Here is an 18,485-nt window from a genome sequence, read left to right on the forward strand (position 1 = left end):
ATGAATGAAAAGCTTAGAGGGGCAACCAAGGGTCTTGACCCACAGGGGTCTATGGAAATAGTTAGAACATAACACCCTTAGAACAAAATAAATAGGCAGTCAACAAGGGTATTCAACTGTACAATAAAAAGAAATCAAGGATGGGTAACCAGGAGGCTAAAGGAAATTACCCCAGTTAAACTCAAGACCTTTTGCCTAGGAATTATTATTTAAAATTGTGTAATAAATAAAGTCCTGGTCCAAATTTGCCTCACCGGGGTTCCTTGGGTCTGGAGACCCATTTGGCAATCACTCATCTAGTCTCTGATTGCAAAATTAAAATAAACATATTTGGTTTTGGCATAATATATATGTTAGATTCTTAGACTCCAGAACAAGAGTTGTTATAATAGGGAAGGCTAAGTGGAAACTTCTGAAAATTCCCCTAATCCCAACCAAGATAGTTAATCAAAACTAATATTATGTCTCCAGGTCATACAGGAATTAAAGGAATTACTGCCATTCTTAAATGCCTATATCCCATTTAACTCACCAGTCTGCCCACCCTTCCCACCCCCAAATATATATATAGAGTTCCTGTACTATGACAGTGCAGTATTGCAAACTTAACTAAGCAGTAGCCCTAGTTGCAGCTGCTATGCCAGATGCGATACCCTTGCTAGAGTAGATTAACACAGCCTCAGGAATATAGTCATTTTGTGCTAGTCTGCTGAAGCTGCCATAACAAAATATCACAGAAGGAGTGGCTTAAAGAACATAAAAATTTATTTATTTTACATTTTTGGAGGCTGGAAATCCAAGATCAAGATTTCGGCAGGTTTGGTTTCTCCTTGGTCTGCGGATGACCACCTTCTCTTTGTGTTCTCACGTGGACTTTTCTCTGTATGTGCACATCCTTGGTGTCTCTTCCTGTTTTTATGAAGGCAGAATAGATATATATTTTGTGTCATTATGGCTTCATTTAACCTTATGGCTTCATTTAGCCTTAATTACCTTTTAAAGGCCATATCTCCAAGTATGGCCATATTGAAAGGTACCGGGATTAAGCTTCAACATATGAATTGCAGGATCTAGCTAGTACATCTTTTTCCCTCCTTATAAAAAAAATCAGAAATAGTTTATATTTACTTGGAATAGACAACAGTACTTTTCCTATCTTACCTTGAGTCTAGGTTTGTCCTCTCTCCCTTCTGTCATTATATATTCGGAAGATACCCAGACTAGCTCAAACTCCTGCAGAATATCACATGGGTCTATATCAATGTCTATATCAGTGACACCATGCTAATCAGATTGCATGTGCAAGAAGCCGCTAGTGTATTCAGGTCTGTGGTAAGACATTTATACTCCAGAGGGTGAGAAATAAATCCTATGGAGGTTCAGGGGCTCATCACTTCAGTTTGATTTCTAAGTCTCCAGTATCTATGGCCTGCTAGAATTACCCTTCTGAAATAAAATAAGCATTTATTCTTCATTATCCACTATGCAGAAGTAAGCGCAGGTCTGGTAGTTCCTTTCAGGTTTTGGTTCAGCATTTTCCATAGCTGTGAATAATTCTCTGACTCGTAGAGTAGTTGACATGAAATACTTTCCGGAACAAGAAAGGTCTCTACAACATATCCAGGCAGACTCATGGGCTGCCATGCTGCTTGGGCCATAAAACTGAGCAGAACCTATGATATTAGAGGTATTATTGGTAGGAAAAGTTGCTATATGGGGTTTAAGGCAAGACCAAATAGGAAAAACATAGCTGACATTTTGGGAACTGGAGCAATGCCATGTTATCTGCACCAAAGGATTACATACTTTTCAAAAAAGAGCTTCTTTTTTTTCCAGTGGAGTTCTAGATGGTGGATAGTAAAAGACTATAAGGCCAGAGTAGTCCACTAGTACAGTAAGACTCACAAAGTGTTAAGGTTGAGCAGAACCAGCAGCAATGAGGATGGAAGTGATGTATCTAGGATGGTGCATAAGCAGAGTCAGAGGGCCCAATAAGCTGAATGAGAAGATAGACTGAGCTCATGGCACCTACCACATTTGCATCAGTACCTCTCTCAGCACTCATTATGGTTATAATGAGAAGCCCAAATAACTAGCCAGTGGAGGAGGGATAAATCTGAGCTTGCTTCCTGGATGGCAACTGCACTCAGGCCCACTCAGAGATGAACTTGTAAGTCAGTGGTGAGGAGAAATACTCCCAATGGGCAGAGCCTCAGGAGGTTCACTTGATCATCCAACTTTAAGGAGAAAGAAGGAACCCAAGATTAGCATATGAACAGACTTACAGACAGTGGAAATAGCTTGGTCAATTTGTCAGGAACCTGGAATAGAAAACACTGAATATTTGAGAAAAAGGAGGTATCAGGAAAATGCCTGAGGATGAACGTTTCTGAATGGGCTCACAGTGTGAAGCCTTTGTACTTCATGTTAATGCCCACTCAGCCAGTTGACATCAGTTGGGCAGGCTCAGTGTTGGGACAATGTTCATTTGAAATGAATAAACATGGTGGCAGAGATGGAAGCTACGAATGTTAACAGCATGAGTTTCTACTTGCCAAGTATATTAGTTTCCTTAGTGTGCTGCAACAAAGTGCTACAAACTGGGTGGCTCTCACAACAGAAATGTATTGTCTCACAGTTCTGAAGGCGTCACATCATCGTCACTCTCTTTGTTTCTCTGTCTTTTCATTCATATAGTATTCTTTTTTTTTTTTATTAGGACAACAGCCTTACTGGATTAGGAGCCCACCTTACTCCAGTATAACCTCATCTTAGCTGTATCTGCAACAATCCTGATTTTAAATAAGATCATATTCAGAGTTCCTGAGGGTAGGACTTCAACCTATCAATTTTGGCAAGACACAGTTCAACCTACAACACCAAAGATGATCTAGTTTTGGCTGATGCTGAATTTCCAAATTGTCAATAGTAGAGGCCAGTGCTGCATTTCTGATGGAGCTAACTAACTTGATCACTTTGACCCTTTCAGCCCTTGGGAAGCACAGTAATTCATTTAACAGAAATAGGCATGTATTTTTTATGAAGGTTTGTCTTTCCAGGTTGCAGAATCTCAGCCTGCACGTCTCACCCATGGCTTACTACATGCTTGATGCATTGACTTAGAGTCCCGCACAACATTGTGACAGACCTAGGGATTCATTTTCTAGCAAAGGAAGCGTAAGAGTGGGCATATGACTATGGGGTCCACTGGTCATATGACATTTTCAGCATCCAGAAGTTGTCAGTTTGATGGAGGTACAAAGCTGCCTATGAAGACATGGCTGAAGTGACAATTCAGAAACAGGACTTTGAGAGAATAGAAGGCCATCTTGCAATACAGTGCATACTTTAAAACAACAAATTTATATGAACCCAGGAACTAAGCAGTGGAAATTAGAGAATTCCTGTTTCCTATCCTTGCAACTCAGGCTTCTGTGGAATTAAGGTTCCTGGTTCTTAAGGAGAAAATACTTCCACTAGAGAAAACAGAAAGAGTCTCATTAACAGTGAGGCATCACTGCCACTTGAGTACTTTGTCCTCATCATCACAAAGAAATGGAAAACAAGAAAAGGAGTCAGCATCTTGGCAAGGCTGGCACTCAGATGATCCACACACAGTAAAGGGACTGAGAAGGGCACAGTGGTCAGGAGCTCTAGTTCCTCTGGAATGAGGGTCTGTATTATGCATCCAAGTAAGAAACTGAAGCCAGATAGGTTCAAGCAGGTTAGATAGTTGTGTAGAAATGAAGAGAAAACTTTCCCTTTGCCCTTTGAATTTTTGCTAAAAAAATTAATTTATAAAATCCAGATTACTAAGAAAATGGCATATAATTAGCATGTACAGGGGATAATTATACAGTGATTGACCAGTATTTTCACGGGGTATAGAAGTTTCTATATCTTTTTTTTTTTTTAAGAGGAGAGTGAGATGGAGAAGTGTGGATGATATTAAAGGGGTAGAAAATAATTTTTAGGGGAATTTAATGGGCATAAAGAACATACAATGGCCTGGGATGAAGTCTACTGGGCCCATAGAGCAGAAAATGCTTTGTGACAAAAATCTGTCCAGATGTGTTTAAAGACTTTAGTCTGTCTTTCTGTGGTGTGAATTTAGCTAATGAAAACTCAGGGAAGAAACCAAAAGTAGTTTTTGTTTGTTTGTTTGTTTGTTTTTTGCAAGTTCGAACTTTAGGCAGATAAGGGATCTTCAGAGAACACCTTTTTCCTATGCTTCGGGTAGGAGGATTGAGAGACAGGAGGGCAAGGAAGGCCAGAGAGAGCTCGAGAGATTTCTTTTCCAGTTCAGCATGTCAAAGTGCCGTATTCTAGGGTACTAGTTTCTGAGCCCCGACAGAAGAAACAGAAGACTGTAAGTGTCGAGTATGCTGCCAAAACCAGCTGCAGTGTGGCAGGTGCTCTAGTTCTTCCCACTAACCTTCCATTTCTGACGTATTGTAATTCACACAATTACCATCATAAAAGAAAAAATAACATGTTTCATTTGTAATTGTATATGTCGTATTGTAAAATATATCCCTGATAGGACAAACTTCAGTTCTGTTTAAATGTGGATGAGAATTGAAACTTTCCCTTAAATTTAACTGGTCTGATGATTGGAAGAATTTTTGATGAACCAGCTCCTGGCTCCATACATTTGTAACCTGGTATCTCCTGCACTCCGTACTTACTTCTGGTGGCAAGTGACACCAGGATATCAGGACCAGGTTTATGACACTGCACCTTTATGTTGGAATACTCAATCCCAGTGCTGAGTGAGTTACACAGCGGAAGTTCTGTACACCTTGAAGCCATTTCTACCCTGTGATGGTTAGCAATAACCTGTCTCTACACAGAAGTGGCTGCAAAACACAAACTATATTATAAAAAATCTCTGACAAATGTACCCTTAACTTCCTCTTAGCACACCTTCTGACATGTGACTAAGTGTAATGAAAAATTTGGAGTAGAAATAAATAGTAGTATTAAACAATTTCAGTTAAAGTAGTTTATTTCAGCAAATTTTACAAAAGCATATGGGAAATAAACATATTACTAACATCTCCCAGGATCTTAGAATGCACCTGTACAAGTTAGAGACACGAGACACATCCCTTTCTGGGGGATGCTGGGGATGGGAAAGTTTGCATTGGAAATGAGTGGAAGGTGTACTATGTTGGGGGAACATCTGCTTTTGTTTCAAAGATTGAGTATGAAGAATGATTTGGAGTTCTGGAGAGGATATATGACATGTTCAGGGCTTCTTTTCATATTTTGAAAAACATTTGCATTTTGGGGGAAATGTTAACATCATGAATCCTGCCTTTCCAATCAAAACCAGAACTCAAATACCCAGCCTCTCTTGCAGCTAGCACTCAGGCAGGTGACCTAGACTTCGACCGACAGACACACCTCTATGAGACTGATTCAGAGATGAGCAAAACAGTGTTCCCATTTTGCTAGAGTAGGTGGCAGGAGGAATTGCAAGGGCAAGTACCTGATCACAGGTAGTGTCAGTGATGGAGCAATAGTGAATGTAGGAGCACTGAGACCTGGCATTTCATGTGTAATGAAAGAAGCCCCAGTGGTATCCATGTCAGGCCGTTTATTGCATGGTTTTTTGTGTTCCCGAAAGTTTATCCTTGAGTTTGTTTTCTCCACAGTCTCAAGTAGTATCTAATTACTTTTAAGATATTGTATTTCTGGCTGAACTAGCCAGACTGGATTTGTTGATTGCAGCAAGATTTTACATCACATTTTAATACATAAAAAGTGCTCACCCTGGCTCATAATAAAACAAACACAAAGTAAACTGTAAATTCATGCCATTTTTCATCTGTCACATTGACAAAGAGTAAAAATTTGATCTATAGTCATTGGTATAGGAAAACAAACCCTTTCATTGGTGAGAATGCAATTAAGTTACAGTGTTGAAGGAAAATGATGTGGCAATATCTATGAAAACATATAGCACAGGCCGGGTGCGGTGGCTCACGCCTGTAATCCCCCTTTGGGAGGCCAACGCGGGCGGATCATGAGGTCAGGAGATTGAGACCATCTTGGCTAACACAGTGAAACCCCATCTCTACTAAAAAGAGAAAAAATTAGCTGGGTGTGTTGGCGGGCGCCTGTAGTCCCAGCTACGCGGGAGGCTGAGGCAGGAGAGTGGCGTGAACCCGGGAGGCGGAGCTTGCAGTCAGCCGAGGGCGACAGAGCGAGGAATCATCTCAAAAAAAAAATCTTTTGACAAAGAAATATTGCTACAATTATATTCTACATATGCATTCGTATGAACCAGTAAAGATATATACAATATATACAATATACAATAATAATTTTTGAATTATTTGTAGGTGGGGAGTGTTAACGTTAATGTAGTCAATTGAGAACTGATTAATACATGGTTGAACATCCACAGAATGGAGTAATATTTAGCTGTATAAAGAGGAATGCTCTATATGTGAATCAGTAGACATATTGTTAAAAGTAGAAAAGCTGGGTGTGGGACAGTGATCACAGAATGCTGCCATCTGTCGAGAAAGGAAAGTAAAACAGAAATGTATGCATAGATTTGGAAGATCTCTAGAAGGTTCAACTGATAACTGTTATCTCTAGGGAAGGAAGCTCGATGAAAGATACTCCAGGAGGTGGTTGCTTCTCAAAGTATACCTGTTTGTGGGCTTTTGAATTTCATTCTTTCCTTCTGTGTAAGAAATAACTATGGAATGACAGCTGTGTGCTGAATACCATGGCACATAGGACACAAAGGTAACCCAGACACTGCCTCAGCATTTGGGGTTAATTGATACAGATAAAAATGATTATAGCATAATGGGTTAAAAGCTGGGATAAGGATGTACGCAAGATGCTGGGGAACCCAGAGAAGAAGCTCTTGAAGAAGGACAATCAGAAAAGCTTTCCAAAGAGAAGGGTGCAAGGGAATTGAACTGAGAACTAGTCATCAGAGCTTTAGGCAAAGCTATGTCAAACATGTAAAAAAGAAGATGAAAAATAAAATAATCAGAGGTAAAATCAATGAGGTACATAGGACAGCCAACTTTGGAGGAACTTCAAGTATCTCTTGATAATTCGAGTTTGGGTGCAGGAAGATTGTTGAAAGGTAAGTTAAATGGTTATTTAAGGCCCACATAACGAAAGACCTTAGATACTGGACATTATCCTCATAGCAGGGATGAGCCATTAAAGCTAGAAGGTAGAAAAAGAATTCTGTGTCGGGACTTCAAATGGCAATTCTAAGGCATAGAACAAAGCTTTATATTTATTTAAATTAAGGCAGGCCACAGAATGTCCTAGAGCAAATAGGAATGCATTCAGTTGTCCATTATTCAAAAATCCAAATAACAGTGCTGTAACTAACAGTTACTGGTATTATTATTATTGTTTTACAGAAGGTCTGGAAGTAAGCATCTCAGGGATGGCGGCTCAGTTCAATGATGTCATCAAGGAACCTGGTTTCTTCTTTTCCTTCCACACTCATTCTTGACCTTGTTCGAGTATAGAAACATATATTTTTTTTACAGTATAAGTAGAATCACACTCTGTTAGTTTTCTATTGCTGTGTAACAAATTATCACTAACTTAGTGGCTTAAGACAACAGAAATTTATGATCTGACAGATTTTATGAGTAAAGAGTTCAGGCACAGTTACTGGATGTTATGCTTGAGTCTCAACAGACTGCAATCAAGGTGTTAGCTCAGGCTATGACCTCATCTGAGACCTTGGGGGCCTCTTCTAAGTTCATTAGTTGTTGCCAGAATTCAGTTCCTTGGGGTTATAGAACTGAGGTGCTCAGCTTTTGAAGATTATCCCTTTTCATAGGCATTTCACGATGTGGCTATTTACTTCTTCCAGACAAGCATGAGGGCATCTCTCTCACTAGGAATTTCTCCATCCAGTTGGTTAAAATGAAGTCTCATCAAATATAACCTAATCAAGGGGTGACTACCCCAATATATTCACAGGCCTGTCCATGCTCAAGGGGAATGAATTATATAAGCTATGATGCCAGGGTCAGTAATCTTGGGGGTCATCACAGACTTTAACTACACTATCCCAGGACTTGTGTTTGCATTTTTGGTTTTTTGTTTGATTGTTTTTTTTCTACTAATGGATCATTTGTAAATTCTCACCTTTATTTTATTACTTTATATACCACTCAGTGGCTAACATATGTTTTTCTCTAATGATTTTTAATCAAATATTATTTTTTAATAAGAGATAACCTACATCCACATTCCCACTCTCATTTCCACATTTTCCCAGCACCTTGTCACTCACTTTTATTCAATGATGGCACATATACTAAAAGGAACAACAAATAAAGATGTTTGTAGCATTATACAAACACAACACAAATTTTAGTTAAAAAAGGTAAATTTTACCTATGTTAATTTTCTAAAGAATAAAAGCAGAGTTCACCAAAATTATTATATATAAGACTATATGTAGGTACTAAAAAGGAATTGCAATCTCACTGGGACGGAAGATATACTCACATGACAAATTGAATAACAATAAAATATTTAAATTGAAATTTAAGCCAACAGTGGAGGTCAAGTCACAAGGCTATAAGTTATTACTTGTCACATTAATCCTATCGACAATCTAAGTTTAGAGGAGAATGTTTGGATTATTTATTGTGGTAACATATGTTACCCCAAAACTTAGTGGCTTACAACAACAGCTATTTTATTATACCTCAGAGTTATGTGGGCCAGAAGTTTGGGTAGAGCTTAGCTGGGCTGTTTTTCTGCTCCAAGTGGCATCAACTGGATCACTGTGTGGTACTCAGCTGGAGTCTTTCCTTGCCTGAAAGCTCCAAGAAAGGTCTCTCACAAATCTGGCACCTCACTGCTCCTTGGCCTCTCTCTTTCTCTCTCTGCACAGCATCTCATTGTTAAAGGATGTTAAAAGAATTCAAAAGGGAGGCCACAGTTTGGATATATTCTCAGAACAACCAACCATAGCCATAACAAAATGTAAGCTATGTTGATCTCTCTGAAATGCAAGCTCTAACCATAAACAAACCATAAGCCTTTCTTCCACGTCAATATGATAAAGTTGAGTCAGTCAGCTACAGAAAAATAAGCTTCTGTAGCTCTATGTGCCCTAAAAGGGATACAAATTTGTAGTAGCCAATTACAATAGAGTTCAATGTACTTTGTCACTGATGCTTTATAAGCTGTGCTGTTTAACACTTGTGAGATGAGCTTCTTAACCTGTTCAGTTTGAAATCTCCTGGTTTTTTAAATGTTCTTTGGTAGGCACAATAAACTCCTATATTCCTGTTTTACTTGATCTGATTTTGTTTTTAACAGTTTCTGGTGTCAAATATGAGATGTAAAGTAGATCCTTGATAAGCTCCAAGGCAGGTGAGTAACCCGATGCCGTAGGCACAACAAACTCCTATATTCCTGTTTTACTTGATCTGATTTTATTTTTAGCAGTTTTCGGTATCAAATATGAGATGTAAAGTAGATCGTTGATAAGCTCCAAGACAGGAGAGTAACCTGATGCCAGTACCACAGAGCACATGGCACTCACTGCTTCTTGCTAAACATGGAGCTCAAAGGTTCTCTCAGATCCGAGATGTACTCTCTGCATTTCAAGCTCTTCAACTTTGTTGTGCACACCTGTGCTGTGTGAAAGCTTCTTGATAAGTCATCCTTCCATCTGCAAGAGGAGAAAACCCATTATTCCCTGTGTCTGTAACAGGAGACAACCTGCCATTCCACTGGGTTTCTGGACAGCAGTACAAGTACAAGGTTCCCTATAGATACATTCATTTTAGGAAATCCAAGGCAAAGATACATTCCACCTGGTCGATAATCCCTTCCCTACATCTGTCTGAACCCCCTGCTTCCTATATTTTTAGCAGCTATGGATCAGGATCTTGTGTGTTTTTGTGTGTGAAAAGGTGAACTTTATAAAGGACAATGTGAGGCTGCAGTGGCCGCTTTGGGCAACCTTTAACTTACACAAAATAGTTCATTCTGAAAGCACTCTTGAAAAGAAATGACCCAGAACCTCTCAAAGACAACTGAATGCAGTCTTGGACTGGTATGCAGAAGCTTTTAAAAGACAGAATGACTCACAATAACCTCTCCAAAATAATCTCTATCAGTGTGCAAATAATAATTTAAAAGCTAAAACTCAGCCTGACTCTATAGACCCTCTGTGAATCCCTCTGCTTCATTTTATCCTCCAGTAACTGATTTTTCTGAACCTACTAACCCCTTTAATGTCTTGGCTTTTCCACCTAAACCTCTTCACACCAGCTTCCTTTAAAAAATTAGACACTCAAATGAGCCAGGAGTACCTGTTACAGCTGAATTTAAACCTTGGTCTTACACAGAACTCTGAGCCATCATAAAAGATTTTGTGATACTAAAAACAGACAACCAAATTTATAGAATTTAAAATTTAAAAATTTTTAAGGGGTCTATAATTCATGGTTTTAGTTTGTACCAATTTGTCCATGTGATAGTATGCACAAGAGATAACTGAAAATGTCTAGAAAAACCCCATTGGGATCATCCATCTGGATGTACTGAGGATCCTGCTAAGCATGCTTTTAAATAGGAAATGCAGATGGACACAAAAATGGGCCAACAACTGTTAGATGCTATTCCTGAAGCACTTCCAATGAGAATAGGCTGGACCATAATTTAACCTTATAAAAAAATGAATCTGCTGCAGACTATCATGCTCATGTGTAGACAGTTTTCACATAATACTGGCTTTAAAGGCCAGGATGATAAAGTGGCTATACCAGCCCATTTTGTTCCTAAACTAAAATTAGAGGTAACTCTCACAGAACTGCAATATCTAGCAGAGCATGTTGAAGGGATATTAGACAAGAAAAAGAAGCCATCAGGTAAACAAACTAATGACACTACAATTACAACAGTTGCAGGGAATTTGGCCTGTCTCTAAAAAATCTTATTCCCAATTTTGCCTCCATTGATAAAGATGCTTATGGTTACTGGAAGTAGAAGGGGCATTGGCAAAAAGACTGCCCATTGCTAAATAAGGGGAAATTGGAACAACCCCCACATCCTTTTAACAACTCTTAATGTTTAAAGGGTTCCAAGGAATTGCCCAGTAAGCTACTTCCAATAATTCCTTTAAATCAATGAGGAGAAACCAAACTTAAATGAAGAAATTTGTACTGTGACACCAGAAAGACTCTTTCTACTTTAGAGTCCACCATGATATATCAAGAACTTTCTCAGGATAATAAAAGTTATCTCAATGGCAGGAGTTTCAAATCAAGTTCAAAGGGTTCCTTTAACAGAATTTTCAGCTGTCACCCTTGACCCTTTTTCTAAGAATCATGCCTTCCTTGTATGTGATGCTGCTCCTCTGAATCTCCTAGATAAAGATCTGTTTTCCTAATTGGAGGCTCAATAAAATTATCCTCCAGAGAAATGATTTATCCAAGATGATCATCTTAGATAATCTGATTTATCTAAATTTATCATCTTAGATAATCTGATTTATCTAAATGATTTATCTAAGAAATGATCTATCTAAGATTTATCAGACAATAAAACATTGTGGCCCAAATTGACTATCCTAAGGAAACTATTAAGTTCCATAAAAGTATAGATATACATCTTTCTGAAATTCCTGATGCTTTATGGGCTTCTTCTCTACAGATGTCGGAAAGATCAAACACATCAAATCCACTAAACTTGTGATTGGCCCTTTTTAAATTGCTTTCTTTTCTTTTTCTTTTTTTTTCTTTTATGAGACGAAGTCTCACTCGGTCACCCAGGCTTGAGTGCAGTGGTGTGATCTCGACTCACTGCAACCTCTGCCTCCCGAGTTCGTGATTTTCCTGCCTCAGCCTCCTGGGTAGCTGGAATTACAGTTGTGCACTACCATGCCAGGCTAATTTTTGTACTTTTAGTAGAGATGGGGTTTCACCATGTTGGCCAGGCTGGTCTCAAACTCTTGACCTCAGGTGATCTTCCCACCTCGGCCTCCCAAAGTGCTGGGATTACAGGCATGAGCCACTGTGCTCAGCCTAAACTGCTTTGTAAGTTACCCCAATACCCTCTGAAACCTGAAGCAACACAAGGACTCACTCTAAGAGTAGAGGACCTAATAAATCAAGGAGTAATTATTTTCTGTACTAGTCCTTGTGACCTTATCTTACCTGTCAAGAAATCCCTGGAGAGGGATGGAGATTTGTACAGGGCCTTAGAGCTATATATAAAATTATATATCAAGATTCCCGGGCTGGCGCTGTGTCTCATGCCTGTAATCCCAGCACTTTGGGAGGCCGAGTTGGGTGGATCACGAGGTCAGGAGATAGAAACCATCCTGGCTAACGGTGAAACCACGTCTCTACTAAAAATACAAAAACATAATTAGTCGGGCATGGTGGCGAGCGTTTACAGTCCCAGCTGCTCCGGAGGCTGAGGCAGGAGAATGGAGTGAACCTGGGAGGTGGAGCTTGCAGTGAGCTGAGATGGTGCCACTGCACTCCAGCCAGGGCGACAGAGTGAGACTCTGTCTAAAAAAAAAAAAAAAAAAAAAAAAAAAAAAAAAAAAAAAAATTCCCAGTGATAACAAATTCAAACGCTTTGCTGTCAAAGGAATGAACTGAAACTGAGTGGTTCACAGTAGTAAACTTATACTTTGTATATATATTTTAGCATTCCTGTAGACAAAAAGAGTGTTAGTATTTGTATATTTTCACTGGGAAAAATCAACAACGTACTTTGACAGCAACACCTTAAGGATTAATCAACGCTCCTTCGTATTTCTCACAAATTTTATATCAAGATTTGAACACTGCAGTTTCCCAGACATTCTACCTTGATTCAATATGTAGGTGATTTGCTTCTTTGTTCTTCATCTAAAGAGGATGTACAAATTGACCAAATATATGCATTATAACAACCAGCTTATAAGGGCCATAAGACCTCTTGAGATAAGCTTCAATTCTCACAAGAAGTGGCACATTATCTAGGTCACAACTTCTCTGCAAAAGTAATCTTTCTGTCTCCAGAAAAAAAAAATACTCTTCAAAATTATTCTAGACCTGTGAGTAAAAGGCAACTCAGAGGATTCCTCAGACTTTCACGATGGACCGGGTCACAACATTGGCCTCTCCACTCTATGAACTAACTAAAAATAGCAATCAGGACCCTTTTCTGTGGAAAGCAAAATAATAGGAGGCCCTTATTGAACTAAAACAGGTTTTGCAAAATCCTCCTGTGTTATGACTCTCCAAGTTTTATAAACCATTCACATTGTTTATTCATGAATGAAACAATCAGACTCTAGAGGTCCTCACTCAAAAACTTGTAGGACAAAATAGGACCGTAGACTAGTATAGTGTACAGTTATGTCTGGTGGTTATAGCACATCCAAATTGTTTAAAGGCAGTAGTTGCAGGTGCCAAATTATACAATCTTTCTCAGAACTTGTTCAAGGCAATAACTTATGCCTACACTTTTCACATGCTGTAGAAAGCTTGCTAAATCCTGAATGTACCCAGCATTTCTCAGCCAGCAGGTTAACATTTTATGTGATTCTGCTCCTATCACCTTCAAATCTGCATATTCTTTGCTGCAATTCTTTCTTTAAACTCTGCTACCATCTTACCTTTACCCAACAAAAGAGAGACTTATAATTGTGTTAAACTGATTTCCCAAAATTTGACTCTGAGATTGGATTTACAAGAAATTCTATTCACCAATCCAGAGCTCGTGCTCTATGCCGATGTTTCCTATGCCAAAAATTTTGAAGGAAAATACTAAGCTGGTCATGCTGTTACAATCCAACATGAACTATGATAAAAAGGAGATCTCCCCAATTTAATTCAGCCTAATCTGCAGAATTATTTGCCCTCACTTGAGATTGTAAAACAGCAAAAGATAAGACTGAAAATATCTAGACTGATGCCAGGTATACTTTTTCAGTAGTCGGTGATTTTAGTGTGTTGTAGAAACAGAGGGGATCCTTAACGTCAAATGATATGCTTATAAAAATGGGTCTCAGGTTGTTAATCTCTGCATTATTGCTGCCTTCATAAGTAGCTATCATAAAAATTAAAACTTCTACTTATAAAAGAGACCCTGAATATCAGGGAAATTACATGGCTGATTTTCATGCTAAAGCTGCCACCAAAAAAACAAACAAACAAAAAACAAAAAAACTTCAAAAGTGTCTCAACTAATAAACTATGCACCTTGAGTGAAATCCATCCAAAGGACATAAAAAAAAAAAATTCGGAACTTACAAGAATGGTAAAAATATGCCTTAGAAATGGGGAAAAAAAAAAAAAACAAGATTGGATTAATACAGAATGTGAAATCCTTGAGGGGTTCTGGGGCACCCAGATAGCTGTTTAGTACTTCCTGAATCCCTAAAGTTGCCATTCTTCTGAGCTTTTCATTCTTTTACTTACCATGGAGTTGATAAAATGATTCAAACCCTGGTGAAGTATTGGTGGGCAGACATTTCAAAAGGAGCTTAGTAATGTCTACCATCCCCAGCCCTGGAAACTCTGCTGTGTGACTCAGGGCCAAAGGAGATGCCAAATCAGAGTGGCTATTCAGCGGCACAACACTGTAGGAAGTTTGTCCCACATGCTCCCTGGGCATGATCCCCTAACTAGCGTTCCTACATTGCTGGTACATCCCCTTTTGGACCTCTCCCATTAGCAAAGGGCAGAACTTGGATTGTGTATTAGAGCTGAGGTGAACCTGAGATTAAGGTGCCGTCTAGAACTGAAAAGGAAGCAATGACTTGACAATAAAGAACCTCTAAGCAAATACATCCAGTAAAACTAAACAAGCCAGACAAGGAAGTTTGGAATGCATAACCAATACTTCAATGCAAAGACACAGACATACATCCACAAGAAACAATAGCAAACAGGAAACCATGTTCTCTTCAAATGAACAAAACAAGGAACCAGTAACTTATTCTAATAAAATAGCTATATGTAAGCTTCAAAAAATCAATGAATCCAGGAGCTGGTTTTTGAAAAGATCAACAAAATTGCTAGACTGCTAGCAAGACTAATAAAGAAGAAAAGAGAGAAGAATCAAATAGATGCAATAAAATATGATAAGGGGGATATCACTACCGATTCCACAGAAATACAAACTACCATCAGAGAATACTATACACAACTCTATGCAAATAAACTAGAGAATGTAGAAGAAATGGATAAATTCCTGGACACATACAGCCTCCCAAGATTAAACCAGGGATAATTTGAACCTCTGAAGAGACGAATAACAGGCTCTGAAATTGAGGCAATAATTACTAGCCTACCAACCAAAAAAAGTCCAGGACCAGATGGATTCACAGCCGAATTCTACCGAAGATACAAAGAGGAGCTGGTACCATTCCTTCTGAAATGATTCTAATCAATAGAAAAAGAGGGAATCCTCCCTAACTCATTTTATGAGGCCAGCATCATCCTGATACCAAAGTCTGACAGAGACACAACAACAACAACAAAAGAATTTTAGACCAATATTCCTGATGAACGTCAATGCAAAAATCCTCAGTAAAATACTGGCAAACCAAATCCAGCAGCACATCAAAAAGCTTATCCACCAAGATCAAGCTGACTTCATCCCTGGGATGCAAGTCTGGTTCAATATACACAAATCAATAAGTGTAATCCATCACATAAATAGAACCAAAGACAAAAACCACATGATTATCTCAGTAGATGGAGAAAAGGCCTTCAATAAAATTCAACAGCCCTTCATACTAAAAACTCTCAATAAACTACATATTGATGGAAGGTATCTCTCAAAATAAGAAGAACTATTTATGATGACCCACAGCCAGTATCATGGAGAATGGGCAAAAACTGGAAGCATTCCTTTTGAAAACTGGCACAAGACAGGGATGCCCTCTCTCACCACTCCTATTCAACATAGTGTTGGAAGTTCTGGCCAGGGCAATCGGGCAAGAGAAACAAATAAAGTATATTCAATTAGGAAAAGAGGAAGACAAATTGTCCCTGTTTGCAGATGACATGATTGTATATTTAGAAAACCCCATCGTCTCAGCCCCAAATCTCCTTAAGCTGATAAGCAACTTCAGCAAAGTCTCAAGATAAAAAATCAATGTACAATAATCACAAGCATGGCCGGGCGCAGTGGCTCAAGCCTGTAATCCCAGCACTTTGGGAGGCCGAGATGGGCGGATCATGAGGTCAGGAGATCGAGACCATGCTGGCTAACACGGTGAAATCCTGTCTCTACTAAAAAAATACAAAAAACTAGCTGGGCGTGGTGACAGGCTTCTGTGGTCCCACCTACTTGGGAGGCTGAGGCAGGAGAATGGCGTAAACCTGGGAGGTGGAGCTTGCAGTGAGCTGAGATCCAGCCACTGCACTCCAGCCTGGGCCACAGAGCAAGACTCCGTCTCAAAAAAAAAGAAAAAAACAAAATCACAAGCATTCTTATACACCAATAACAGACAAACAGCCAAACCATGAGAAAAAAAAAAAAAAAAGAAAGAAAGAAAGAAAGAAAGAAAGAAAGAAAGAAAGAAAGAAAGAAAGAAAGAAAGAAAGAAAGAAAAGAAAGAAAAGAAAAGAAAAGAAAAAGGGAAAATTGAAATGGCAGCAATGGAAGCTGGAGGCACCACTCAGCACACTGGTGCCTTTGTTGTGTCTCCGCCTTCTGGGGAAAAGATAACTTTTCTTGATACTCTAGGACTTGCTACTTTCTCAGCAATGAGAGCAGAGGGGCTCATGTCACTTACATTGTCATATTGGTTGTAGCTGAAGATAATGGGGTATAGAATCTATTCAGCATGCCAAAGATGCTCAAGTTCCTATTGTCCTTGCCATAAATAAATGTGACAAACCTGAGGCTGACCCTGAGAAAGTGAAAAAAGAGCTGCTGGCTTATGATGTGCTGTGTGAAGATTATGGAGGTTATGTTCAAACACTGCCTGTCTCTGCAGTTACAGGTGATAATCTGATGGCTGTGAGAGAAGAACAACTGCGGAAATGTTAGAATTGAAAGCAGAACTCACTGGTCCAGTGGAAGGAACAGTAATAGAGTCACAAAGGAAGAGGTCCTTTTACTACAGCTATAATTCAAAGAGAAACTTTAAGAGAAGACTCTGTTCTGGTTGCCGGGAAAAGTTGGACAAAAGTACACTTAATGTTTGATTAAAATGGAAAAACAATCGATGAGCCATATCTCAGCATGGCAGTGGGAATTATAGGCTGGAGAGACCTTCCTTCTGCTGGAGATGAAATTCTTGAAGTAGAATCTGAATCCTCCTTGACTGGCGGAAGTATGAACGAGAACAGGAGAAAAGTCAAGAGGATCTGAAAATAATAGAAGAAAAGTCAAAGGAACACCAAGAAGCATATCAAAAAGCCCGTGAGAAGTATGGCAATGTGCAGTGGAAGGAAAGATCATTTCTAAAGTATTTAGAAAGAAAAGAACAAACATCCTTAAAGCCAAAAGAGAAAATGGAAAGACATTCAAATGTACTTCCTATGATTATTAAAAGTGATGTTGATGATCTGCTGAGGCTATTTTGAACATTATAGATACCTATGATGCATCACACGAGTGTGAACTAGAATTAGAACATTTTGGAGTGGGTGATATAAGGGCAAATGATGTCAACCTTGCTGAAAGATTTGATGGTGTTATATATGACTTTAATGTGAATACAGGCAATGCTATACAACAGTTAACTGCAAAAAAGGAGTAAAAATTAAACTTCACAAAATAATTGACCGTCTTATTGGAGATCTGCAAGAGGAAGTGAGCAGCAGATTACTCTGTGCTGTGGAAGAGCACCCAGTAGGTGAAGGGTCTATATTAGCTACCTTCTTTATAAGAGAAGGGAAGAAAAAAGTTCCTGTGAATTGCTGCAGAGTCCAAAAGGGACAGTTAGAAAAAACAAATTAAATTAACCTGTAATGGACATGTAATCTGGAGGGGATCATTAACCTCACTGAAACACTAAAAAAATGTCAAAACTGGAATGGATTGTAGTATCAATTTAGATGAAGAAAATATAGAATTTAAGGTGGGAAATAAAATTGTTTGTTATAAAGAAAAGCAATTTCAAGCCAAGACTTTTTGGGATCCAGGATTTTAAAATTACATTAAAAATGTAAATAGCTCAAAAAAAAAAAGACAAAGAAGTACATTACATAATAGTAAATAATTCAATTCAACAAGAAGACCTAAATATATATGCACCCAACACAGGAGCAACTAGATTCATAAGGCAAGTTCTTAGAGACCTACAAAGAGGTGTAGATTCCCAATAATAGTAGTGGGAGACTTCACAACTCCACTGAGGATATTAGCTAGATCATTCAGGAAGAAAATTAACAAAGATATTCAGGACCTGAACTCAACATTGGACCAAATGCACCTGATAGACCTCTACAGAACTTTCTACCCCAAACAATAGAATATACATTCTTTTCATCACCAAATGG

General features: G+C 38.7%; 1 pseudogene; it reads left to right on the forward strand.

The window, feature by feature from the left end:
* Nucleotides 1-7,032: 7,032 nt before the first annotated feature.
* Nucleotides 7,033-18,136, forward strand: LOC105499494 (translation initiation factor IF-2, mitochondrial pseudogene; annotated as a pseudogene).
* Nucleotides 18,137-18,485: the final 349 nt, after the last annotated feature.

This window comes from Macaca nemestrina, chromosome 6 (genome assembly GCF_043159975.1).
Source record: "Macaca nemestrina isolate mMacNem1 chromosome 6, mMacNem.hap1, whole genome shotgun sequence".
NCBI lineage: Eukaryota > Metazoa > Chordata > Mammalia > Primates > Cercopithecidae > Macaca > Macaca nemestrina.